At 39.2% G+C, this 27,500-nt stretch overlaps 1 long non-coding RNA gene across 1 annotated transcript; it reads left to right on the top strand.

The window, feature by feature from the left end:
• Positions 1-7,868: 7,868 nt before the first annotated feature.
• On the top strand, positions 7,869-27,426 carry LOC133663176 (uncharacterized). The gene is made up of 3 exons (XR_009828254.1): positions 7,869-8,102; positions 15,486-15,607; positions 22,776-27,426. It is a non-coding gene; the product is annotated as an uncharacterized LOC133663176 (long non-coding RNA).
• The last annotated feature ends 74 nt before the right edge of the window (positions 27,427-27,500 follow it).

Below are 27,500 nucleotides of genomic sequence, written 5' to 3'. Positions count from 1 at the left end.
GCGTCCATGGTAACGTTGCTTGGATGCCAACATATGTCGCTCCAAAAGCTGTATGTACCTTTCAGCATTAATGATGCCTTCACAGATGTGTAAGTTACCCATGTCTTGGCCACTAATACACCCCCATACCATCACACATGCTGCCTTTTTAACTTTGCACCTAGAACAATCCGGAGGGTTCTTTTCCTCTTTGTTCCTGACGACACGACATCCACCGTTTCCAAAAACAATTTGAAATGTGGACTCGTCAGACCACAGAACGACTTTCCCACTTTGTATCAGTCCATCTTAGATGAGCTCGGGCCCAGCGAAGCCGGCGGCGTTTCTGGGTGTTGTTGATAAATGGCTTTCGCTTTGCTTTTAACTTGCACTTACAGATGTGGCGGCAAACTGTAGTTACTGACAGTGGGTTTCTGAAGTGTTCCATGTGGTCGTATCTAGAGATGTCCGATATATGCGTTAAAATGTAATATCGGAAATTATCGGTATTGTTTTTTTTTTATTATCGGTATCTTTTTTTTTTTCTTTTTTTTTCTTTTTTTTTTAATTAAATCAACATAAAAAACACAAGATACACTTACAATTAGTGCACCAACCCAAAAAACCTCCCTCCCCCCATTTACACTCATTCACACAAAAGGGTTGTTTCTTTCTGTTATTAATATTCTGCTTCCTACATTATATATCAATATATATCAATACAGTCTGCAAGGGATACAGTCCGTAAGCACACATGACTGGTCCACTAATAGTACTAACCTTTAACAGTTGATTTTACTAATTTTAATTCATTACTAGTTTCTATGTAACTGTTTTTATATTGTTGTACTTTCTTTTTTATTCAAGAAAATGTTTTTAATTTATTTATCTTATTTTACTAATTTTTTTTTAAAAAGTACCTTATCTTCACCATACCTGGTTGTCCAAATTAGGCATAATAATGTGTTAATTCCACGACTGCATATATCGGTTGATATCGGTATCGGTAATTAAAGAGTTGGACAATATCGGAATATCGGATATCGGCAAAAAGCCATTATCGGACATCACTAGTGATATCCTTTACACGCCGATGTACGGTTTTTGATGCAGTACCGCCTGAGGGATCCAAGGTGCGTAATATCACGGCTTACGTGCAGTGATTTCTCCAGATTCTCTGATGATATTACGCAGCGTAGATGGTGAAATCCCTAAATTCCTTGCAATAGCTGGTTGATAAATGCTCTTCTTAAACAATTTGCTCGCGCATTTGTCGACAAAGTGGTGATCCTCGCCCCGTCCTTGTTTGTGAACGACTGAGCATTTCATGGAAGCTGCTTTTTACACCCAATCATGGCACCCACCTGTTCCCAATTAGCCTGTTCACCTGTGGCATGTTCCAAATAAGTCTTTAATGAGCATTCCTTCAACTTTCTCAGTCTTTTTTTGCCAACTCGTGCCAGCTTTTTTGAAACATGTCTCAGGCATCAAATTCCAAATGAGCTAAAATTTGCAAAAAATAACAACGTTTTCCGGTTTGAAGGTTAAATATCTTGTCTTTGCGGTCTATTCAATTGAATATAAGTTGAAAAGGATTCGCAAATAATTGTATTTTGTTCTTATTTACCATTTACACAACTTGACAACTTCACTGGTGTTGGGTTTTGTAAATACATCGATATTTTGAAGTAAAACTCTCATATGCATCCATTCCAATTACGGCGTGCGACATAGATCCCATATTTAGAGTAACAATCATACATGCGTCACACCTGAAGTATTTAATATCTTCCCTCAGACCACCTGAGCAGCTCTGATTAAGGCCACATCCCATCCATCACATCCAACAGAGGCTTATCAGAAATTCAATTTAAAATGGCCAACAACGTGGTTTCTCTCCGAGGGACTCCATGGGAATTGTTGGGAGATGAATTGCTCCCCCGCTGTCCTGCCCTGGTGTGTCTGCACAAGCTCTTCTCCTCCCTCCGGATCACTAAAACCCGAGTTACGGGTTATCTGGGGGTCAAAGGAGTGACAAACAGAGATATCGTGTTGACTGTCTGGCAACTTTAACTTCCGTCTGACGTTTTTCTTTACGCTGGCAGTGTTAAGTCCGCCGGGGGTGTTTAAAATTCCCTTTGCCGTCGTTTCTGCGGGACGTATGTGTCGCCGGAAAAAAAACGTAACGTCGGAGCAAACAAAGGGAATGACGAAGGAGGGAAAAACAAGGTCGTTGGTAGTTCACGTCCCAGAAGTCAAGGAGAAGGCAGACGATGGAGAGACATAGAAGATGATCAATATGCCTTTAAAACAAACATGCCTGAAGAATGCTTCCATTGTTAGTCAGTGTTGGCTGTTTGCCGCTCCATCCTCAACATGGCAAATAACAAGGTCCTCTTTCACACGTCCTGTGTTGTAAACGCCTAACCCAGGGGTCAGCAACCTTTTTGAAACCAAGGGCTACTTCTTGGGTAGTGATTAATGCGAAGGGCTACCAGTTTGATACACACTTAAATAAATTGCCAGAATTAGCCAATTTGCTCAATTTACCTTTAACTCTATGTTATTATTAATAATTAATGATATTTACACTTAACTGAACGGTTTAAAAGAGGAGAAAACACCAAAAAAAATGACAATTAAATTTTGAAACATAGTTTATCTTCAATTTCGACTCTTTAAAATTCAAGATTCAACCGAAAAAAAGAAGAGAAAAACTAGCTATTTCGAATATTTTTGAAAAAATTAAAAAAATAATTTATGGAACATCATTAGTAATTTTTCCTGATTAATATTAATTTTAGAATTTTGATGACATGTTTTAAATAGGTTAAAATCCGATCTGCACTTTGTTAGAATATATAACAAATTGGACCAAGCTATATTTCTAACAAAGACAAATAATTATTTGTTCTATATTTTCCAGAATTTTTTTTTTAAAGGAAATTCAAAAGACTTTGAAATAAGATTTAAATTTGATTCTAAGGATTTTCTAGATTTGCCAGAATAATTTTTTTGAATTTTAATCATAAGTTTGAAGAAATATTTCACAAATATTCTTCGTCGAAAAAACAGAAGCTAAAATGAAGAATTAAATTAAATTGTATTTATTATTCTTTACAAGAAAAAAAATAAATTTACTTGAACATTTTTTTCATTTTTTTTCATTTATTTATTTATTTCAGGCATTGACAAAGACGTACAAGTTGACAAAACATAATAATATAAATTAATATAGTGCATTATTGTCCAGTTTTGCCTGAAAGGGAGTGGGAAGAAGATAACTTATTGATTTAAATTGTCAGGAAAGAAGAGGAAGGAATTTAAAAGGTAAAAAGGTATATGTGTTTAAAAATCCTAAAATCATTTTTAAGGTTGTATTTTTTCTCTAAAATTGTCTTTCTGAAAGTTATAAGAAGCAAAGTAAAACAATTAATGAATTTATTTAAACAAGTGAAGACCACGTCTTTAAAATATTTTCTTGGATTTTCAAATTCTATTTGAGTTTTGTCTCTCTTAGAATTAAAAATGTCGGGCAAAGCGAGACCAGCTTGCTAGTAAATAAATACAATTTAAAAAATAGAGGCAGCTCACTGGTAAGTGCTGCTATTTGAGCTATTTTTAGAACAGGCCAGCGGGCTACTCATCTGGTCCTTACGGGCGACCTGGTGCCCGCGGGCACCGCGTTGGTGACCCCTGACCTAACCTATTTTCAGTGATGGGCAGTAACAAGCAGGGCCGGCCCGTGGCATAGGCCGTATAGGCAAATGCTAAGGGCGCCATCCATCAGGGGGCGCCACGCCAGTGCCACAAATGTTGGAGAAAAAAAAAAAGAAAAAAAAAGTTGGTACTATTATTTCTAAATACAAAAAAATAATCCCACGTTAAATAAAATGCAAATTAAAGCCCATTTAATAGAAATATTATTTGTTACAACATTACGCTCCCCCCCTCCCTTCCCGTATCATGACTCTTTGGACGTCACCACATCAAAAAATCAACACAAGATGTCAAAACGTCCAAAACTGTCAGGTGCTCAGGGAAGAAAAAAGAGAAAAGAAGAGGAGAAACGAGAAAAAGACAGAGGTAGCAGGGAGGTAACGTTACCCTACATGACATTATTTGTCTGTTACAGAATTTCATTGTAACCTGGCTTTTTAGCATTAAGCTAATGTTACATGATTCGGCAATTGCTAATCAATAAATAGCTAGTTCTGTTTTAACGTTGGGTTGATATTGTGGAGGGGGCTAAATTATTATGGAAAATAATAATGTAACATTAGGTAATTACAGTACTCCCTGGTGTACAGTAATTTGTAAGTCATGCTAGTTAATGCAATATTAAAAAGCACAAATAGAGAACTCAGTAGGATCCCCTTTTTTTGTAATATAGTTGTTAAAGTCATACTGGTTTGATATCTGTTTCGTGCAGTGCCTTATTTATATTGTATTTTTAATTTATTTTATGCAACTTGTTGACACGTTTTATTTTGTGTTTATGTATGTAAAAAATATTGTATTTCATATATTCATTTTTTATTTTTGTATTTATTTATTCATATATTTTTTTATCTTGTTAACTATTCTGATTGTTAATTTGCTTTCTTTAAGTAAAAAAAAAATGTCAAAGGCAAAGCTATTCGGTTTCTTGTGAGTATATACACTTCACTGCCGATGTGGGGGGGCGCCACCTAAAATTTTGCCTAGGGCGCCAGATTGGTTAGGGCCGGGCCTGGTGACAGGCTACATGTACACTGCAAAAAGTCAGTGTTCAAAAACGAGAACAAAAAAATACAAAAAATGAGGGGTATTTTGCCAATAGAACAAGAAAATGTGGCTTGTCAAGACTTTCCAAAACAAGTCAAATTAGCTAACCTCAATGAACCCAAAAATATCTTAAAATAAGTATATTCTCACTAATAACAAGTGCACTTTTCTCAATATGTTGAAACATATTCTTAAATTAAGTAAATGCTAGTGTAAATCAGGTTGTTTTAGCTAATAATCACGCTGCAAGATCTAGCATGTTGCATCCAATGTTTATTCCCATTAATTCCTGTTAATTCCAATGGAAAGTTTCCAACTTTCCCGGAATTTTGCAACCCTATTTTAAGTTAAAGTTAAAGTCCCAACGATTGTCAAACACACTAGGTGTGGCAAAATTATTCTCTGCATTTGACTGCGCCCGGGAATAATTTTTTGTGACGTAACCCCCAATTCCAACCCTCGATGCTGATTGCCAAGCAGGGAATTTGCTAGTGGATAGGATAGGATAGGATAAGTCTTTATTGTCATTGCACAAGTACAACAAAACTTTGTTTTCAGCACAAATCCGTTCAAGATGAGACAAACAAATAGTGTACCGGGTTACAGAACAGGAACGCTGATGGGTCGCCACAAGGCGCCCCGTAAAAGATGGGGAAAAAGGTAAAACGTTGGGGAAGGATGAGTAAAAAAATACAATCTAGACTGGGCTCCTAAGGGGGCCCAGTCTGGAGTGGGGAAAAAAACCTCCATAGCAAAGCACATATACATATTACAACGTGCATCTCGAGATATCTAGCAACGGAGGGAAGGGAGTGCGGGGTCATGGTGGTCGGCCGCAGCTCTCAGGCGCTGACCATCCTTTCATCACCCACTGCAAAAACTGAAATCTAAGTAAGATGAAATATCTCAAATAAGGGTGATATTTGCTTATTTTCCATCTGATAAGATAATTCTTAATAATATAAATAAATACATTTTATGTTAGTATTTTACTTGTTTTAAGTGTTTTGGTCCTAAATGATCTCAGTAAGATATTACAGCTTGTTGCTAAGATTTGATGACCTTTATTGAGTAAAACATGCTTGAAACTAAAATATCAAGTGTTGCAAAGCTGTGTCATCAACACTCACAAGAATAAAACTACTTTTTTTAAAGTAATCATTTCTTATTTCAAGCATGAAAAAAAAAAATCATGACTTTGACACAATTGTGTCTCATACTTAAAACAGATGACAGCCAAGTGGACTTTGCTGTTTTATTTTCAATGAAACAATAAAACATACATACCGTATTTTTCGGACTATAAGTCACAGTTTTTTTCATAGTTTGGCCGGGGGTGCGACTTATACTCAGGAGCGACTTATGTGTGAAATTATTTACACATTAGCGTAAAATATCAAATAATATTATTGATCTCATTCACGTAAGAGACCAGACGTATAAGATTTCATGGGATTTAGCGATTAGGAGTGACAGATTGTTTGGTAAACGTATAGCATGTTCTATATGTTACAGTTATTCATACTTGCCAACCCTCCCGTTTTTAGCGGGAGACTCCCGGTATTCAGCGCCTCTCCCGACAACCTCCCGGCAGAGATTTTCTCCCGACAAACTCCCGGTATTCAGCCGGAGCTGGAGGCCGGCCACGCCCCCTCCAGCTCAATGCGGACCTGAGACTGAGTGGGGACAGCCTGTTCTCACGTCCGCTTTCCCACAATATAAACAGCTTGCCTGCCCAATGACGTCATAACATCTAGGGCTTTTAGAGAGTAGAGTGCACAACTGCGCACGCAACAAGGAGACGAAGCAGAAGAACGAGGGAATTACAGACATGGCGACGCCGTCGACGAGCAAGATGAAGAAAAATACGCTTGCAAGTTCCAAAACGAATGGAAACAAGAATGTCAGTTCATCCAGGACAGTTCGAAGGGGAAGGTGTATGTTGCCTGTAAATTTTGTAGAACAGACTTCTCCATTGAACACGGTGGCCGAAATGATATACTCATCATGAACGGAGAAGTTAAACAGGATAATACTGCCATCTAATGGATAGCCACCGGAACACTGAAATTCAAGTATTTATTTTATGTAAATAAAATATATATATATATATATATATATATATATATATATATATATATATATATATATATATATATATATATATATATATATATATATATATATATATATATATATATATATATAGCTAGAATTCACTGAAAGTCAAGTATTTCATACATATATATATATACATATATATATATATATATATATATATATATATATATATATATATATATATATATATATATATATAGCTAGAATTCACTGAAAGTCAAGTATTTCATACATATATATATATATATATATATATATATATATATATATATATATATATATATATATATATATATATATATATATATATATATATATACATACATACATATATATATATATATATATATATATATATATATATATATATATATATATATATATATATACATATATATATACATATATATATATATATATATATATATATATATATATATATATATATATATATATATATATATATATATATATATATATATGAAATACTCGAGTTGGTGAATTCTAGCTGTAAATAACCACGCCCCCAACCACGCCCCCGCCCCCAAACACCCCACCCCCCACCCCCTACCCCCCACCTCCCGATATTGGAGGTCTCAAGGTTGGCAAGTATGATTCTTGGTGTTGGGTTTTATCAAATAAATTTCCCCCAAAAAATGCGACTTATACTCTAGTGCGACTTATATATGTTTTTTCCCTTCTTTATTATGCATTTTCGGCCGGTGCGACTTATACTGCGGAGCGACTTATACTCCGAAAAATACGGTACATATTACAACATACATCTCGAGATATCTAGCAACAGAGGGAGGGGAGTGCGGGGTCATGGTGGTAGGCCGCAGCTCTAAGGCGCTGACCATCCTTTCATCACCCCTATGGGATTTGTGTCGAGGGCGTTGGATTGGGGGGGTGGCGTATATTTTTGTGGATGCATGTGTGTCTCTGTTCCGCGGCTTTGATGTCGTGCAGTCGCTAGTCCAAAGTCAACAACAACGGGTGTGTGTCCATGAGAGACAAAAGTGCTTATAAAGTTAAGCATATTTTCCCTTTTGTTTTTGTTTTTTTTGCCTCCCTCCCAGGCCCGCCAACTTGTTGTTGGACAGAAGCAGCTCGGAGGTTCCCCCGATGGGAACGATGGGCGACTGGATGGACGGGATGAGGACCTTGCCCTGCAACGAGGCCTTCTCCGGGGTCAGCTACAGCTCCTGTGACACGCTGGCCAAGACTTCCACAGAGTAAGACACAAACACACCAGGCCACCCTCGCCCAATTCACGTCAGCGGGCTTTACAGGGCCCCGGCCGAGCGTTACTGAGGACTTAGAGGGTCCTTTGATGAAGAACACACACAATCTTTCTTTCTCCTTCCTAAGAGGGTGGAAAGAAAAAAACTCTACGGAGCCATCACCGAATGTCTCATGGTAACTCATCGCGACAAGCGTTTCGCCACGCTCTCGGCGTCGCTGGTATGACTACTAGGTGAGGGTGCGAAACGACGGAGGGATAAATAGAGGAAGGGAAATGGAGATTGAGGGAGAGACAGTCAGGGATGGGAATAAAAGAGCGAGCATTCAAGGCTGCAAGGAGAGGAGGAAATGTGACAAGTGAAAAGAGCAGCAAGGGAGGCCCTTTGGAGAGAAAATGCAAGCACGGGTGTCAGATTGGTATGTGAACCTATGATGGGATTCATGAAAAGAAGCAAGTGATGATCGTCTGGGAGTTATTTTGTAGGCAAACTACAACTACTGGACATTATGAGCCATTTACTGTCCTCAAAGGGGAACTTTTGTGTCCATTATTCACAATTATGCCTTTTTGTACGCATTCTAGGTTGTAAAATAAGGCAAGTCGGATGCAGCTAATGGGAGTACGCCAACAATACTCCATTTAGTCATACCAAAGACCGTAAAAATGGGAGCCATTACCTCCCTGCTTGGCACTCAGCATCAAGGGTTGGAATTGGGGGGTGAAATCACCAAAAATGATTCCCGGGCATGGCCACCGCTGCTGCTCCACTGCTCCCCTCACCTCCCAGGGGGGTGTTCAAGGGTGACGGGTCAAAGGCAGAGAATAAATTCGCCACACCTGGTGTGTGTGTGACAATCATTGGCACTTTAACTTTAACATTTCGTGACTTGAATATTAACCAAGTATTAGCAATATAGAAACATTTAATTTCTAACATTCGTACGCACGTACAACACTTAAGACCTTGAGTATATCAGTACGTGGAATTAAATAATGGCAATACATCAAACAATGTACTAATATAATCCACTTCAAGAAACTGTTGTGTACTGGAGGTGTAGACGGCACAGACAACAAGGGGGTAGTACAGCTATTTGTATTTAATATATATATTTACAATATATATATAATAACAACCAATAATATCAATAAGCAAGAGAATGGAGTTTAACAACAATCCAAGAGTGTATGGTGTATGAGACCATGTGTGGTGATTATCTGTTGAGTGTTACCGGTAGTGTTGGTCCGTGAGACAGGCAGGTAGTCGGGGGGTACAGCGAGGTGTCAACAGGTCCGTGTCCAGGCGGGAGACCGAGATCCAAAGGGGCAGCCAAGGAAGCAGAGGGAATACGGAAAGACGAGGCGCACCGCTCGTCACGCGGGAACAAAGGGTTGTGTACACGAACAGAAGACTACGTTCTGGCCCGGAATGCAGGTCAGCACTGGCTCAGAAGCCCAGGAAGATCATCGACGACAGGTGCGCAGAGTGCTGATTGATTGCAGCTGCTTGCTGTTAACTGGGCATAATACTACATAATTAACATTTCAACACGGCAAACTCTAGAAATGATTCCAATGGTTAGAATCGGCACTTTTCAGTGACATACAAAGCTCTGCTTCATGCAAAATTCAAACGCAAAAAATGCAGTTGTATAAATTCACAGTCAAAGAAAATGCTTTTGTAATAACGACACAAATTAACCTCCAAATTTTTAGAGCGCTTTGTAGGCGGAATAGAGCGATTCCCATTGATGCTTGAATCCCTTACGGGCAATGGATGGCTGAGTAGTGCTTATGCAGCTGCAGCCAGCCGCCATAGCTCCCACCCCCTTCCCTCTTTTGCAAGTTCTATGTAACTTGTTTATGTGTACTATGGCTATGAGTTTTTTTCCCCTCGGCCTCAGTCTGGACCTCCTTCCTGGAGTCCAGCCTTTGACGGAATATTTTGACGTTTACATGTTTCTCACCTTTTGTTTTGTAAGGGGTGCCAGAAGTTGGCAGACCCATCAGCAATCCTTTTTCTGTCTCCCTGTAATGTTTGTCTGGTCTTGAATGGGATTGTGCTGAAAATCTCATCAATTTCCCCTCGGGGATTAATAAAGTAGGATAGTATAGAACTTTGTTGTCATTGCACAAGTACAACAAAACTATGTTTTCAGCACAAACCCGTTCAAGATTAGACAAACAAACAGTGTACAGGGTTACAGAACAGGAACGCTGATGGGTCGCCACAACGCGCCCCATAAAAGATAAGTAAAAGGTAAAACGCTGGGGAAGAAGATGAGTAAAAAAATACAATCTAGACTGGACTCCTAAGGGGGCCCAGTCTGGAGTGGGGAAAAAAACTCCATGCCATGCACACATAAACATGTTACTTTTATTTACGACAACTCGCAACGGGGGGGGGGGGGGGGGTTGGGGCCCTGGAGGTCGACTGCTGCTATGAAGCGCTGCCAGCCGTCCATCACCCCGAGGGGAATCAGGCGGTGGTGAAGGCGTGGGCTGGGGGAGGGGCGTGTGTGTGTGTGTGTATATGCCCATTGTCTTGGGTGTGTCGATGTAGTGTTCATAGGCCTGGGGCCGTTCTGCATGCAAGCAAAAGTTCGACTCCAGGTGTCGTTGAGGAGGGAGGGAGGTCAAAAGCGTCCAACATTGAGGTGTCCTCGGTACTTCTGATTCTGAACTAGCTCCGTTGTTAGCTGATGTTTATTTACAATTTGAAATGCACAAAACAACTAAAACATAAGGTTGTTTGTCTTACATAAGGATTGGCAAATGATAGGCAAAAAAAGTCCCCCAAAAAGTGCAGTTCCTCTTCAAAGTTCATTAAAACCAAGGAAAGGAAATCCTCGCTTTAATTCATTCTTTGAAATGTATTCCACAAAAGATCTATCCCATGCATACACCCCGCAGATATTTTTCATGTTTTTTTTTCCATCAGCCAGTATGTTTAATCAATGAAAAGTTATCCGGAGACAACATATCGCAAAAAAAAAACTGCTTACTCTGCAGATTTACGGATGGCAGAACATGCCACACAAGAGTAATCTTGCACAAAAGAAATCCCATTGCCCGACTCCCCCCCCCCCCCAGCGGCTCGATGCTATATTGAATCATTTCAGTATTAATCCTCTGAAAGATGAGGCCCGAGCAAACCAAGGCCGAGTCCAGCACAGGACTAGCAGCCTTGACTGGGACTATGTGTTGCTCTGTTGAGATTGCTCTATTGATTCCTCCAGACTTAATCTAGTCCTTGATAGTCAGCACAAGTGTTAGCCGGGCTCTGACCTCCGACAAACGGGCCTCATACTTGGCTGCGGTGTGATTGAAGTCCAGTTCTACGGACCAGTTTGGACGAAGAGTTTCTTTGATTTATCTGAAAACAGGGTTTCCGCCGGTCATTAAAAAAGTGTTTAATGGATTTTACGAAAATGAAGGCCTTGGAAGGCATTAAAAGCATCATATATGATATCCAGAGGCATTCGGACCACAGCTGAGAAACAGATATTTTATATTTCAATACTAGTATTGAAGTCACGACATGTTAATGGAGTATTGTTGGCGCATTTTGAAGGGTTATTTATCGGGTTTTATGGGCAAAATTCCCAAAAAAGTGCAGATCCCCTTTAAAAAACTTGTCTACGAATTGAGCTCCAGGCTTCTTCGGTTTGTTTGTTATTGTCATTACTGCCACAAGTGGTGGGAATGTGTATTACAACTGAGTACCGCTTACTGGCCATACGGACCACAGCTGAAACAGATATTTCAGAGAAGCAAGGAAACAGCAGACCACTGGAGGATGTAAACATAGAAGTGATCAGGGCGCCGCTATCAATAATTCGCCTGCGTTAGCGCTTATAATAACAATATCACTAATACTTGGTTAATATTCAAGTCACGACATGTTAATAGATTGTTAGCACTTCTTGGATGGTTATTTATCGGGTTTTATGGGCAATATGCCCCCTTTAAGAAACTCATCTACGACTCGAGCTTCAGGCTTCTTCGGTTCATTTGACATTGTCATTACTGCCACAAGTGGTGGGAATGTGTATTACCACTGAGTACCGCTTAAGACCCATTCGGACCACAGCTGAGAAACAGATATTCTAGAGAGGCCAGGAAACAGCAGACCACTGGAGGATGTAAACATAGAAGTGATCAGGGCGCGGCTATCTATAATTTGCCTGCGTTAGCGCTTGTAATAATATCACTAATACTTGGTTAATATTCAAGTCACGACATGTTAATAGATTTTTGGCACTTCTTGGATGGTTATTTATCGGGTTTTATGGGCAATATCACCCCTTTAAGAAACTTATCTACGACTCGAGCTTCAGGCTCCTTCTGTTTATTTGACATTGTCATTACTGCCACAAGTGGTGGGAATGTGTATTACAACTGAGTACCGCTTAAGACCCATTCGGACCACAGCTGAGAAACAGATATTCTAGAGAGGCCAGGAAACAGCAGACAACTGGAGGATGTAAACATAGAAGTGATCAGGGCGCCGCTATCAATAATTCACCTGCGTTAGCGCTTGTAATAACAATATAACTAATACTTAGTTAATATTCAAGTCACGACATGTTAATAGATTGTTGGCACTTTTTGGATGGTTATTTATCGGGTTTTATGGGCAATATCCCCCTTTAAGACTTATCTATGACTCAAGCTTCAGGCTTCTTCGGTTCATTTGACATTGTCATTACTGCCACAAGTGGTGGGAAAGTGTATTACAACTGAGTACCGCTTACGGCTCATACGGACCACAGCTGAGAAACAGATATTCTAGAGAGGCCAGGAAACAGCAGACCACTGGAGGATGTAAACATAGAAGTGATCAGGGCGCCGCTATCAATAATTCACCTGCGTTAGTGCTTATAATAACAATATAATGAATACTTGGTTAATATTCAAGTCACGACAAGTTAAAGGATAGTTGACGCTTTTTTTAATGGGTATTTATCGGGTTTTATGGGCAAAATTCCAAAAAAAGTGCAGATCCCCTTTAAGAAACTTCTCTACAACTTGAGCTCCAGGCTTTTTCAGTTTGTTTGTTATTGTCATTACTGCCACAAGTGGTGGGAATGTGTATTACAACTGAGTACCGCTTACTGGCCATACGGACCACAGCTGAGAAACAGATATTTCAGAGAAGCAAGGAAACAGCAGACCACTGGAGGATGTAAACATAGAAGTGATCAGGGCGCCGCTATCAATAATTCGCCTGCGTTAGCGCTTATAATAACAATATAACTAATACTTGGTTAATATTCAAGTCACGACATGTTAATAGATTGTTGGCACTTCTTGGATGGTTATTTATCGGGTTTTATGGGCAATATCCCCCCTTTAAGAAACATATCTACGACTCGAGCTTCAGGCTTCTTCTGTTCATTTGACATTGTCATTACTGCCACAAGTGGTGGGAATGTGTATTACAACTGAGTACCGCTTAAGACCCATTCGGACCACAGCTGAGAAACAGATATTCTAGAGAGGCCAGGAAACAGCAGACAACTGGAGGATGTAAACATAGAAGTGATCAGGGCGGCGCTATCAATAGTTCGCCTGCGTTAGAACTTATAATAACAATATCACTAATACTTGGCTAGTATTCAAGTCACGACATGTTAATAGATTATTGGCGCTTTTTGAATGGGTATTTATTGGGTCTTATGGGCAAAATTCCCCAAAAAAGTGCAAATCCCCTTTAAGAAACTTATCTACGACTCGAGCTTCAGGCTTCTTCTGTTCATTTGACATTGGCATTACTGCCACAAGTGGTGGGAATGTGTATTACAACTGAGTACCGCTTAAGACCCATTCGGACCACAGCTGAGAAACAGATATTCTAGAGAGGCCAGGAAACAGCAGACCACTGGAGGATGTAAACATAGAAGTGATCAGGGCGGCGCTATCAATAATTCGCCTGTGTTAGCGCTTATAATAACAATATAACTAATACTTGGTTAGTATTGAAGTCACGACATGTTAATAGATTGTTGGCACTTCTTGGATGGTTATTTATCGGGTTTTAGGGGCAAAATTCCCCAAAAAAGTGCAAATTCCCTTTAAGAAACTTTTCTACGACCTGAGCTCCAGGCTTCTTCGGTTCATTTGACATTGTCATTACTGCCACAAGTGGTGGGAATGTGTACTACAACTGAGTACCGCTTACGGCCCGTAAGGACCACAGCTGAGAAACAGATATTCTAGAGAGGCGAGGAAACAGCAGACCACTGGAGGATGTAAACATAGAAGTGATCAAGGCGCCACTATCAATAATTCGTCTGTGTTAGCACTTATAATAACAATATCACTAATACTTGGTTAATATTCAAGTCACGACATGTTAATGGAGTATTGTTGGCGCTTTCTGGATGGTTATTTATCGGGTTCTATGGGAAAATCCCCTTTTAAGAAACTTCCCTACGACTTGAGCTCCAGGTTTCTTCGGTTTGTTTGACATTGTCATTACTGCCACAAGTGGTGGGAAAGTGTATTACAACCGAGTATAGCTGTAGTTGAGGAACAGATATGTTTTGGGCTGCCCTCTAGGTGGCGCTGGCGGCCCATCAATGGTTAAGAACCACCGACCTAAATCATATTTCAAAGTTCCCTGTCACGCGGGCTTTGCGCTCCTTTGGCAAATCAGACAAATACCATCCGGACCCTCCAAGGACACGGCGAGGAAGCGATCATAATAACCCAGCTCTAATCCAGCATCCACTTTAGATCATGTCCTAACACGGCGGATTACTCCCTCTCAAGGATCTCCTTATAATATAAACACGGGCGGTAGAGCTTTCATGTCCGAGAGGAGCAATCTGGTTAACGGACAGCAGGCCGCAGAGTGCACACTGCGCTTTTGTCACATTTAATTACTGTAAATAAAAATACCCTGCAGAGGTTTACGCCGGGGTCATGGGAATGTCTGCGCAAAGAGAAGGCTTGACAGCTAATTTTCCCCACAAAGATCCCTATCTCTGGCGGGGGGTTTGCAATCAAACCCGCAGGTTTCATACTTGTGTAGTTTTGGCAAAGATCGTGGTCCTGATGGGGGAATAACAAACAGGCCCGGTTAATTAGGCCGAGGCGCGAACACGTCGCTCATGAGGTCACTCCAAAGAATGAGTGACGGCACAAACACATGAACTCACGGGGTAACGGGGATTCATTAGCGCCTGTTGATGTTTTTGAACGTATTCTGATTGCGTTGTTGGAATTGTGCATGACTTCATCATTTCTGTGAAGATATATAACTCTGATGTAACGTCATGTGTTCGGACCGCCAACCGTCCTGACACGTGGCGGCCGGGACATGACAAAGAGTTTGTTAACGTTGCCGGGCATGGCTGTGTCTCAGTAGAGTGATTCTGACAGAGGTCCACGTCACTCCAGCAACTTGCCCGGAGTGGGAGCCGTCCATGGGGATCACCACTCTCTAGCCGCCGCTCGCTCTTCTTTCCATTCCTCGGACTCTGGATGGTGGGTGGTGCGGCGCGGCCCCGGCCCCCCTGCGGACCCTTTGACGGGCCTTCCTTTTTCTGGACTTCAAGGGAATTTCTGATAACTTGATGGTTGTGTTTCCATCCCACTTAGACATAGCGACACATTTACAGAAGAAGCTCTTCCCAAAAACTAAACTAAACATGTATGTCCGTGTCACGATGACAGATGACCTCGTAACTGAAATGCAAAGTACTGAAACTTTGAATAACGAAATAAAATTACAGTGGAACCTCAATTTAAGAACTTTAATGGTTACTGAACACGGTTTGTAAACCCGAAAAGTGTGTATAGTGAAGCACAGTTGCATACAGTAATATAAATATAGTAGAGGTTACTGTGGTTTAACCGTTATACAGTCCTCAATTGAGCGGAATATAAGTTAGGTCAGAAAAAAACAGAGGGTATTTCATCCCTACAAGCCTGTTTTGCAGGTTTCCCTGAATCCACTGAAAAGCATGGAAACCTGCGAAACAGGCTTTCATGGATGACATAGCATCTGTGTTTTTTCCTGAGCCTATGTCATCCCAACAAGCCTGTTTTGCAGGTTTCCTTGAATCCCCTGAAGAGCATGGTTTCCATGCAGTGCTCAATGGAGCGGAATATAAATTAGGTCAAGAAAAAACACAGAGGCTATTTAATCCCTACAAGCCTGTTTCACAAGTTTCCCTCAATCCCCTGATAAGCAGGGAACAACACAGAGGCTAATTCATCCCTACAAGCCTGTTTTTCAGTTTTCCCTGAGTCCCCTGAAAAGCATGGAAACGTGCAAAACAGGCTTGTAGGGATGAAATAGCCTCTGTGGTTTTTTTTCCTGAGGCTGTGTCATCCCTACAAGCCTGTTTCACAGGTTTCCCTCAATCCCCTGATAAGCAGGGAACAACACGGAGGCTAATTCATCCCTACAAGCCTGTTTTGCAGGTTTCCCTGAGTCCCCTGAAGAACATGGAAAGCAGTGAAACAGGCTTGTAGGGATGAAATAGCCTCTGTTTTTTTTTCCCTGAGGCTATATCATCCCTACAAGACTGTTTTGGAAGTTTCCTTGAATCCCCTGAAGAGCATGGAAACCAGCCAAACAGGCTTGTAGGGATGAAATAGCCTCTGTGTTTTTTCCCGATGCTATTTCATCCCTACAAACCAGTTTTGCAGTTTTCCCTGAGTCCCCTGAAAAGCATGGAAACCTGCAAAACAGGCTTGTAGGGATGACATAGCCTCTGTGTTTTTTTTTCCCTTACGCTATTTCATCCATACAAGCCTGTTTTGCAGGTTTCCTTGAATCCCCTGAAGAGCATGGAAACCAGCGAAACAGACTTGTAGGTATAAAATAGCCTTTGTGTTTTTTCCTGAGGATATGTCATCCCTACAAGCCTGTTTTTTAGGTTTCCCTGAATCCCCTGAAGAGCATGGCAACCTGCATAGCCTCTGTTTTTTTTCCTGAGGCTATTTAATCCCTAGAAACCTGTTTTACAGGTTTTTTTTAATCCCCTGAAGAGCATGGAAACCTGTGAAACAGGCTTTTAGGGATGTTATAGCCTCTTTTTTTTCCCCCTGAGGCTATTTAATCCCTACAAGCCTGTTTTTCAGGTTTCCTTGAATCCCCTGAAGAGCACGGAAACCAGCAAATCAGGCTTGTATGGATGAAATAGCCTCTGTATTTTTCCCTGAGGCTATGTCATCCCTACAAGCCTGTTTTTCAGGTTTCCTTGAATCCCCTGAAGAGCATGGAAACCAGTGAAACAGGCTTGTAGGGATGAAATAGCCTCTGTGTTTTTTCCTGACCTTAATATAAATATCTATTTATAAAGCAGGGATGTCAAAGTGGTTTTCATTGAGGGCCACATGGCAGTTATGGCTGCCATCAGAGGGCCACTTGTAACAGTGAATAATGGATGAATTTGCCTCTGGATTTCATTATTAATTATATAAGTAGTAGACTGTCAATTTTAAAGTAAAAACTTTACATTTACAAAATGTTATTGTAAAATATAGTGGGTTGTTTGTGTTTTTTTAACAACATTTTACGGTAAATGGAAAAACAGTACCACTACATGGTGTAGTAATAAGTGTGACCAGTAGATGGCAGTCACACATAAGCGATACACATAGGCCTGTTCAATAAATGATACTAGCAGGTACCGGTACGCAGGCAACACCAAAGCATTGATGTTTCTTTTAGAATATAGAACATTACACATGGTGCCCAAAAATCCGTCAAAATGTTTTAGTACGACTTGGGTAAGCTACGAGTCCGCACCGCTTGATGGATTATCGGAGCATTACGGCTAGCATAGTCAGACGTACTGTGCTTCAACATACAGTATTTTTATGGTGTGTGTAAAGACCCCGAAATGGCACCAATTAGGAGACTTTATCTGGCGTTTTGTTTTGCAAAATGTATGCAAAATCACCTTGTCTTACCTTCTGGTACCTGCTGGTGTGTATTCGGGATCTGCGTAAGTCCTGAAAATTTGCGCGAGTCCGCCATTGGTCAATAAGCTCCTTCTTTGTCTCCATCCTCTTGGTGTGAGGCGTTCATCCTCCGCTGTTATTATTTATAGAAAATGGCCTTCATTTAAGAGCTATTTACTTATTTTTAGTCATTGACTTACATCACAATTTTATTTTTGGGGGTTTCACAGAAAAAGTTGCCAGAATTTTTGTGTTCATTTTACATTGTTTTTTTACAACATAATATTGTTCACGGAAAAACAGTACAATTTTTTTTTTATTTTATTATTCAAATTAAGCTGCCAGCTTTTTCCGTAAAATTCACCCCCAAAAAACAGTGGTACTGTTTTTCCATTTACGGTAGAATGTTGTAAAAAAAACTAAAACAAAACACTATTTCACAGTAAGATTTTGTAAATTTAAAGTTTTCACTGTAAAATCGAGAGTCTACTTAAAACAATTGATATAATTAATCATGAAACCGAAAAGGCGTTCACAAATCGAGGTTTCACTGTATTAGATTGCAAATGTATTAAATTTGCCTGAACTTGCCAATTTGAATGTTATTAATGATCAATTATTTGATGAAGGTGAAACACACCAAGTCTTTGGACTACTACCAATTTTGTGAAGAAATTCCTGTGCTTGATTTTGTAAGTCCGAACATTTTTGTACGTATACAAAATTGGGATTTCTGGAATACGGAGATTATAGACGATGCATTGATATTTGGACATACATGTCATTAAAGTCATTTAATCAACACGTTCATTGTAAATATTTGTGAATAATATTAGACTTTGATATCGTGTGGATGGAAACTAGGCTATCGTTTCCCTTTTTGCAGATTAATGCTGCTTGTTCCTGCAACTCCTGTTTGTTTGTTGTTGTTTTTAACTGCCAACCTGACTCATCCCATGCCTTGTAACTTCTCCCTTTTGTGTTCAAGCACGGAGTCAAACAATGTCTATCTAAAAAGTCTGATGCTTTGCCAAACCTGCAAGTTGTTCCCCACATTTAACAGACTAAAATACCTCAAAAAAGAGTTTGACTTTGACTGCAACTGATCTGCTTCTACTAATAACTGATTTGAGTCAATAGGCAAACCGTATTTGTTATTTGGCTCCAGTTTCTAAGGACACATGACAGTGGGTCTGGGTTGGTTTTTGCCTCGTCCCTCACTTAAAGCCTGAGTGAAGAATGCACTGCACTGCAAATTATATGGCCTTGATTTAAGAGTAATTTGTAGTCATTGACTTACATCACCATTTTAATGATGCATTTTAAAAATGTTAAAATCGAGAAAATAACTACTCAAATAAGATATTTTGCGTTTTTAAATACATATTGTTTAAAAATCCTGCTTGATTTACGAATTGCAAAATGTTTTGGTATGACTTTGGTAAGCTACGAAGCCGTGCCACTTGATGGCTTGTTAGAGCATTAAGGCTACCATAGTCAGACGTACTGTGCTTCAACATGCATGACACAATATGTTACTGCATACGTCAGCAGACTAATCAGGAGCGTTTGTTTGTTTACTTAGTACTAAAAGACAAGTTGTCTAGTATGTTCACTATTTTATTTAAGGACTAAATTGCAATAATAAACATATGTTTCATGTACACTAAGATTTTTTTTGGTTAAAATAAAGCCAAAAATGCCATTTTTTGTGGTCCCCTTTATTTAGAACAGTATCGAAATACAATTTGATACCGTTACCAAAATTTTAGTAGACAAATTAGGAGTCTTTGTTTGTTTACTTACTACTAAAAGACAAGTTGTTTAGTACGTTCACTGTTTTATTTAAGGACTAAATGACAATAATAAACATATGTTTCATGTAGACTAACATTTTCTTTGTTAAAATGAAGCCAATAATGCCATTTTTTTGTGGTCCCCTTTATTTAGAAAAGTATCGAAATACAATTTGATAGCGTTGCCAAAATTCTGGTAGAAAAATTAGAAGTCTTTGTTTGTTTACTTACTACTAAAAGACAAGTTGTCTAGTATGTTAATTATTTTATTTAAGGACTAAATGACAATAATAAACATATGTTTCATGTACCCTAAGATTTTTTTTTGTTAAAATAAAGCCAATAATGACATTTTTTGTGGTCCCCTTTATTTAGAAAAATATCGAAATACAATTTGATACCGTTACCAAAATATCGGTAGACAAATTAGGATTCTTTGTTTGTTTACTTACTACTAAAAGACAAGTTGTCTAGTATGTTCACTATTTTATTTAAGGACTAAATGACAATAATAAACATATGTTTCATGTACACTAACATGTTTTTTGTTAAAATAAAGCCAATTATGCCATTTTTTGTGGTCCCCTTTATTTAGAAAAGTATCAAAAAGTATCAAAATACAATTCGATACCGTCACCAAAATATCGGTAGACAAATTAGGAGTCTTTGTTTACTTACTACTAAAAGACAAGTTGTTAAGTACGTTCACTGTTTTATTTAAGGACTAAATGACAATAATAAACATATGTTTCATGTACACTAAGATTTTTTTTGTTAAAATAAAGCCAATAATGCCATTTTTTGTGGTCCCCTTTATTTAGAAAAGTATCGAAATACAATTTGATAGCGTTGCCAAAATTCTGGTAGAAAAATTAGAAGTCTTTGTTTGTTTACTTACTACTAAAAGACAAGTTGTCTAGTATGTTCACTATTTTATTTAAGGACTAAATTACAATAATAAACATATGTTTTATGTACCCTAAGATTTTTTTTGTTAAAATAAAGCCAATAATGCCATTTTTTGTGGTCCCCTTTATTTAGAAAAGTATCGAAATACAATTCGATACCGTTACCAAAATATCGGTAGACAAATTAGGAGTCTTTGTTTGTTTACTTACTACTAAAAGACAAGTTGTTTAGTACGTTCACTGTTTTATTTAAGGACTAAATTGCAATAATAAACATATGTTTCATGTACCCTAAGATTTTTTGTTAAAATAAAGACAATTATGCCATTTTTTGTGGTCCCCTTTGTTTAGAAAAGTATCAAAAAGTATCAAAATACAATTTGATAGCGTTACCAAAATATCGGTAGACAAATTAGGATTATTTGTTTGTTTACTTACTACTAAAAGACAAGTTGTTTAGTATGTTCACTGTTTTATTTAAGGACTAAATTGCAATAATAAACATATGTTTCATGTACCCTAAGATTTTTTTTGTTAAAATAAAGCCAATAATGAAATTTTTTGTGATCCCCTTTATTTAGAAAAGTATCGAAATACAATTTGATACCGTTGCCAAAATTCTGGTAGAAAAATTAGAAGTCTTTGTTTGTTTACTTACTACTAAAAGACAAGTTGTGTAGTAAGTTCACTATTTTATTTAAGGACTAAATTGCAATAATAAACATATGTTTCATGTACCCTAAGATTTTTTGGTAAAATGAAGCCAATAATGCTATTTTTTGTGGTCCCCTTTATTTAGAAAAGTATCAAAAAGTATCAAAACACAATTCGATACCGTTACCAAAATATCGGTAGAAAAATTAGAAGTCTTTGTTTGTTTACTTACTACTAAAAGACAAGTTGTCTAGTACGTTCACTGTTTTATTTAAGGACTAAATGACAATAATAAACATATGTTTCATGTACCCTAAGATTTTTTTTGTTAAAATAAAGCCAATAATGCAATTTTTTGTTATCCCCTTTGTTTAGAAAAGTATCGACATACAATTTGATACCGTTACCAAAATGTTGGTAGACAAATTAGGAGTCTTTGTTTACTTACTACTAAAAGACAAGTTGTTTAGTACGTTCACTGTTTTATTTAAGGACTAAATGACAATAATAAACATATGTTTCATGTAGACTAACATTTTCTTTGTTAAAATAAAGCCAATAATGCCATTTTTTGTGGTCCCCTTTATCTAGAAAAGTATCGAAATACATTTTGGTAACAAAATATCGGTATCGGGACAACCCTACTTTACATAGTCGAAGTGAAGTGAAGTGAATTATATTTATATAGCGCTTTTCTCTAGTGACTCAAAGCGCTATATAAATATAGTTCAAGACTTACGGTCATTAGACAACATCACTGCACATCATAATGGCAAAAGATAATTTGGGAATGTCCGGCGGGCCAAATTGAAAAGCTTAGCAAAAAAAAAAAAAAAAATTAAAAAAAAAAATTTAAAAAAAAAAAAATTGCATGTTTAATTTTCCCTGGTCTGCTTTAGCCGTACGCAGGATTCTCACAGGAATGAGGAAAAAACCAACCCGCTGCGCATTTCTAAGAGGTTGGAGTGAACTTCCTGGATCGCATGTTTGAATTATCCGTCATGTGCCAGCCGCGCTCCCTTCGCCACGTCCCCGCCTGCCAGCCGGCTCCAATTCGACTCCGAAGGCGGGGGGGCAAAAGCGGGCCGCCGCCTGTGATTGTTTCCTCCGCCGACAGGTCATAACTGCAGCTGTCAGCGTGTCGCCACGGGCTCCCACGTCGCCAATAAACGGCGACGTGGGAGCCGAGGCGCATCCTGGACAGCTCGGCGGCCTTCTGAGAGTGGCGGCTGCACGGCAACGCGAAGGGAGCCGCGCCGGGAGCATGCCGTGACATGTCGGGCGGGCGTCACGTCCTTTATCACTAACGCACACTTTCTGTCTCTTCTTGTGTCGTAAATGACCCCCCCGGCCCCGCCCCCTTCTGTCTCCTCAACCCAGGGATTTGAAGAAGGTCGGAGTGACAATCGCGGGACCACAGAAGAAGATCGTGAGCAGCCTCAAAGCCCTGGAATCGCACGCCAAGAACGGCCCGGTACCTGTTTAAAATGAACGACCAAACGGCGGGAGAGCGCTTCTACGCCGACCGCGTATCCATCGTCACGGCGGCTGAGGAGAAATTAATCAAACGAGGGCTTTTTTTTTTTTTTTTACGGGACGAGACAAAGTCCTGGCAGTGAGAAGGGAGAAAGGTCCGACTGATCCATGCTGGAGTTGAGATGCCTTACAGACACATGCAGGAGCCCAGGACTAGGTTGCTGGACGCCATCGGGGGACGCTCGCCGGTCCCGGCACGGACAGCCGCCCCCAGCGTGGACCCCTACTGGAGTCTTTGTCTGCACATGAACTCAATTTTGTCCCGTAGAGCCGTCACATGAAAGCAATAAACCTGGTGGTGGTGGTAGCCACGGTGCAGGTACAGGGCGCAATAACACCTTTCACACTCGACTTTATACCACGTATATGTGCCCTTCCATGTGGTGTTTGTGTCAGCCCGGAGACCTTTTGTGGGGAACAACGATCCCATCGATATTTTCTCCGACAAGCGGAAACGTGAGGTGAAGAAAGCAGAGGACCGGAAACTCTTAAAGGGGTCTTATTATAATTGTTTTTCTACAAAAAACAACACCAGTGAAGTCGGCACGCTGTGTAAAGGGTGAATAAAAAGAGAACACAACGAATCCTTTTCAACTTATATTCAATTAAATAGACTGCAAAGACAAGATATTTCATGTTTACTCTAGAAAACGTAATTATGTTCACACTGAGACACTTATTGTATTATCATTATCTTAGAATTTAATGGCAGCAACACATTGCAAAAAAGACATTTTTACCACTGTGTTACATGGCCTTTCCTTTTAACAACACTCAGTAAAGGTTTGGGAACTGAGGAGACACATTTTGGAAGTGGAATTCTTTCCCATTCTTGCTTGATGTACACACCAGTCTAATACCCACACTCTTACTATGAAGCCACGCTGTTGTAACACGTGGCTTGGCATTGTCTTGCTGAAATAAGCAGGGGCGTCCATGATAACGTTGCTTGGATGGCAACATATGTTGCTCCAAAAGCTGTATGTACCTTTCAGCATTAATGGCGCCTTCACAGATGTGTAAGTTACCCATGTCTTGGGCACTAATACACCCCCATACCATCACACATGCTGCCTTTTCCACTTTGCGCCTAGAACAGTCCAGAGGATTCTTTTCCTTTTCGGTCCGGAGGACACGACGTCCACAGTCTCCAAAAACAATTTGAAATGTGGACTCGTCAGACCACAGAACACTTTTCCACTTTGCATCAGTCCGTCTTAGATGAGCTCGGGCCCAGCGAAGCCGGCGGCGTGTCTGGGTGTTGTTGATAAATGGGATTTTCAAATAATTGTATTCTATTTTTATTTACCCTTTACACAACATGCCAACTTCACTGATTTTGGGTTCTGTACATGTAAAACCCTTCTTTGAGGTATGTATCAGGGGTTATTTACCTTTTTGACACCGGGGCCCAATTTTCCCACTACAAATATTAACGCTGAATTAGTAATTTTGCTCTTGATTTGAATCAGATTCGATAATTAAATCTAACGTACGTACAGTTTAACAGAACAAAGCTTGTCGCATGATATACAAGCGTGTGCTAATCACAAATATTTGTAAGACTTAGGTCAGGCTGATTACAAAATACTGTAAAGAATAATCCAATATGCTGCAAAAGAAGAGAAAACTGATGAAAAATGAAAGTATATACAATTAATTTCTGCTAAAATACATGCATTCAAACTAAATTAATACGTAATAATGTGTCTGTTTTTTAAAGCCCCAATTAAGTACTTTTAGTTTTGGTGGAGTTTTGCCTGAAGGAAGACCGCGTTGAGGACCAGTGCATAGCGTGCTAAATGGTCCGAAACTACAGTCATGTACATACAAACTGACACGACAACCACAATGATCCAGTAAGACTGATCTTTCCATATTTTACCCCAACTTTATGTTTGCGGTTTGCAGTCATCGCATTTTCTTTCTTTATGAAGTATTTTTTCAGTTTGTTGCCCGGCTGCTCGTATCAAACTGGTGGATATTTATTACTACCACGCACATTTCCGATAGCTAACATTAGCGTTATGAAATGAACCAAATATGAGTGATATTGTTATTACAAGCGCTAACGCAGGCGGACTATTTATTGTTGACACACTGCTGCTTCTGCTTGGTCTCAAACCTGCTAAAAGTAAAGGGATTATAATTCCTGCATCTTTACATGCTAGTAGAAACAAACGTGGCCATGGACCGACAGGCCGGTCCACTTTCACGCCCCCCGTGATCGTGAAAAAGACAAACAAAGATGCTAGTTGCAGCAAATGTTTTATTAACCCTTCGTGAGGATTGCGATTGAATCTTCATCTAAACGGAATTATGTGAGCGTCCCGTCGGTCGGCATCCCAGCAAGAGTGAAAATATTACAGTTACTTTTTGGTTAGTTTTCATGTTTAGCATCTATCAACACTGCTAATGCTATAGTGTCGCAATATAGCTACATCCGTTTAGCACTCGGCTTCTAAAACGTATTGCTCGTCCTCTTTGTATTCGGGCTCAAAAATATCTGGATGATAATTTTCCCCAAAGTAATCGTTGTTGGCTCTCACAGAGTCTGCTTGATTAGCATTGTTGTCGATGGGGAAGGGATCTGTGGTTCCTCCTCTACGTCTCGCGATCCTCATTAACCCTCAAAATGGCTCGGGAATCTCCGTGAGATTGATACTATTTTGATCATATCTATTTATCGGGAAACTTTCGAAGTCATAAATCCGACAAATACGGTAATACTTCAACATTGAGACAACTTGTTTTTCCACTCTACTGCCACTTTAAATTCCAAACAGCTCATTTAAAGCACGTTTGGGAGAAACTTGCTTGTCTTGCTTTCACGGTTTGATTTCTAATTTTGGGGACTTATGCAGATCCCAAATGAGGTACCCACAAGGACATAATAGGACCCCTTTAAGAGAAACGCTGGAAAAGAGAAACCGTGTTTGTCACACCTTTCCTTCAGACATTTTATTTCCCAATGGATGTTTTTGTTGTTGTTGTTTTCCCGCAGGTGTGTTTGTACTTTTTTTTTCCAATTCAGCATCCACGCACACAAGTCCTAGTCAGTAGGCCGGGACCTCCTCTATAGGCCGAAATCAGACATTACAAACATAAGCCACGGGTATACAGTACAGGCCAAAAGTTTGGACACACCTTCTCCTCATTCAATGCGTTTTCTTTATTTCCATGACTATTTACATTGTAGATTGTCACATCAAAACTACGAATGAACACACGTGGAGTTTTGTACTTAAAAAAATATAGTTGAAATAACTAAAAACATGTTTTATATTCTAGTTTCTTCAAAATAGCCACCTTTTGCTCTGATCACTGCTTGTTACTGTAAAGGAGTGTGTTTGTATGCCGGACATCAAACTTCTGGCTGTTTTAATTCGACCATATTATTTGCCAAGAGAGTTTACGTCTGTAATCTTCATCGAAGTGTACATCCCTCCTTCTGCAGACGAGGCTGCTGCTTGCTAGGCAACAGACCAAACACCCCGATGCCGTCGTTCTCACTTCGGGTGACTCTAATCATGCGTCTTTGGACTCAGTTTTACTTTAAAATGAACAATTTCCCTTATGGATCATTAAAGTTGGTGTAAGTCTAACTGAAATCATGCTATATATTCTATTGTTTTCAAAATAGCCACCCTTTGCGCCGACTACTTTTCCGCACGCTCTTGGCATTCTCTCCATGAGCTTCAAGATGGAGTCACCAGGAAATTGTTTTCACTTCCCATGTGTGCTTGAAGCTTATCGAGAGAATGCCAGGAGTGTGCAAAGCAGTAGTCGGAACTAAAGGGTGGCTATTTTGAAGAAACTAGTGTATACAACTTGTTTTCAGTTATTTCACCTTTGTCTGTTAAGTGATCGTGAAAAAGACGCGAGTTGCAGCAACTTCTTTTTTAACCCTTTGTGAGGATTGTGATTGATTCTTCATCTAAACGGAATCCCGGTCGGCATCCCAGTGAGAGTGGAAATATTACAGCGCGTGTTTGTTTTATTATGGTATATTATGGTTAGTTTGCATTTTTTAGCACTTAGCAACAATGCTAATTCTATAGCAGGGGTCACCAACATTTTTGAAACCAAGAGCTACTTCTTGGGTAGTGATTAATGCGAAGGGCTACCAGTTTGATACACACTTAAATAAATTGCCAGAAATAGCTAATTTGCTCAATTTACCTATAACTCTATGTTATTATTAATTATTAATGATATTCACACTTAATTGAACGGTTTTAAAGAGGAGAAAACACGAAAAAAATGACAATTACATTTTGAAACATAGTTTATCTTCAATTTCGACTCTTTAAAATTCAAAATTCAACCGAAAAAAAGAAGAGAAAAACTAGCTAATTCGAATCTTTTTGAAAAAATTATAAAACTAATTTATGGAACATCATTAGTAATTTTTCCTGATTAAGATTAATTTTAGAATTTTGATGACATGTTTTAAATAGGTTAAAATCCAATCTGCACTTTGTTAGAATATATAACAAATTGGACCAAGCTATATTTCTAACAATCATTATTTCTTCTAGATTTTCCAGAACAAAAATTTTAAAAGAA

The sequence above is a fragment of the Entelurus aequoreus genome, linkage group LG13 (assembly GCF_033978785.1).
Source record: "Entelurus aequoreus isolate RoL-2023_Sb linkage group LG13, RoL_Eaeq_v1.1, whole genome shotgun sequence".
NCBI classification, from domain to species: Eukaryota; Metazoa; Chordata; class Actinopteri; order Syngnathiformes; family Syngnathidae; genus Entelurus; species Entelurus aequoreus.
Note: the sequence above shows the minus strand (reverse complement) of the source record. Positions and strands in the feature narration are given on the sequence as shown.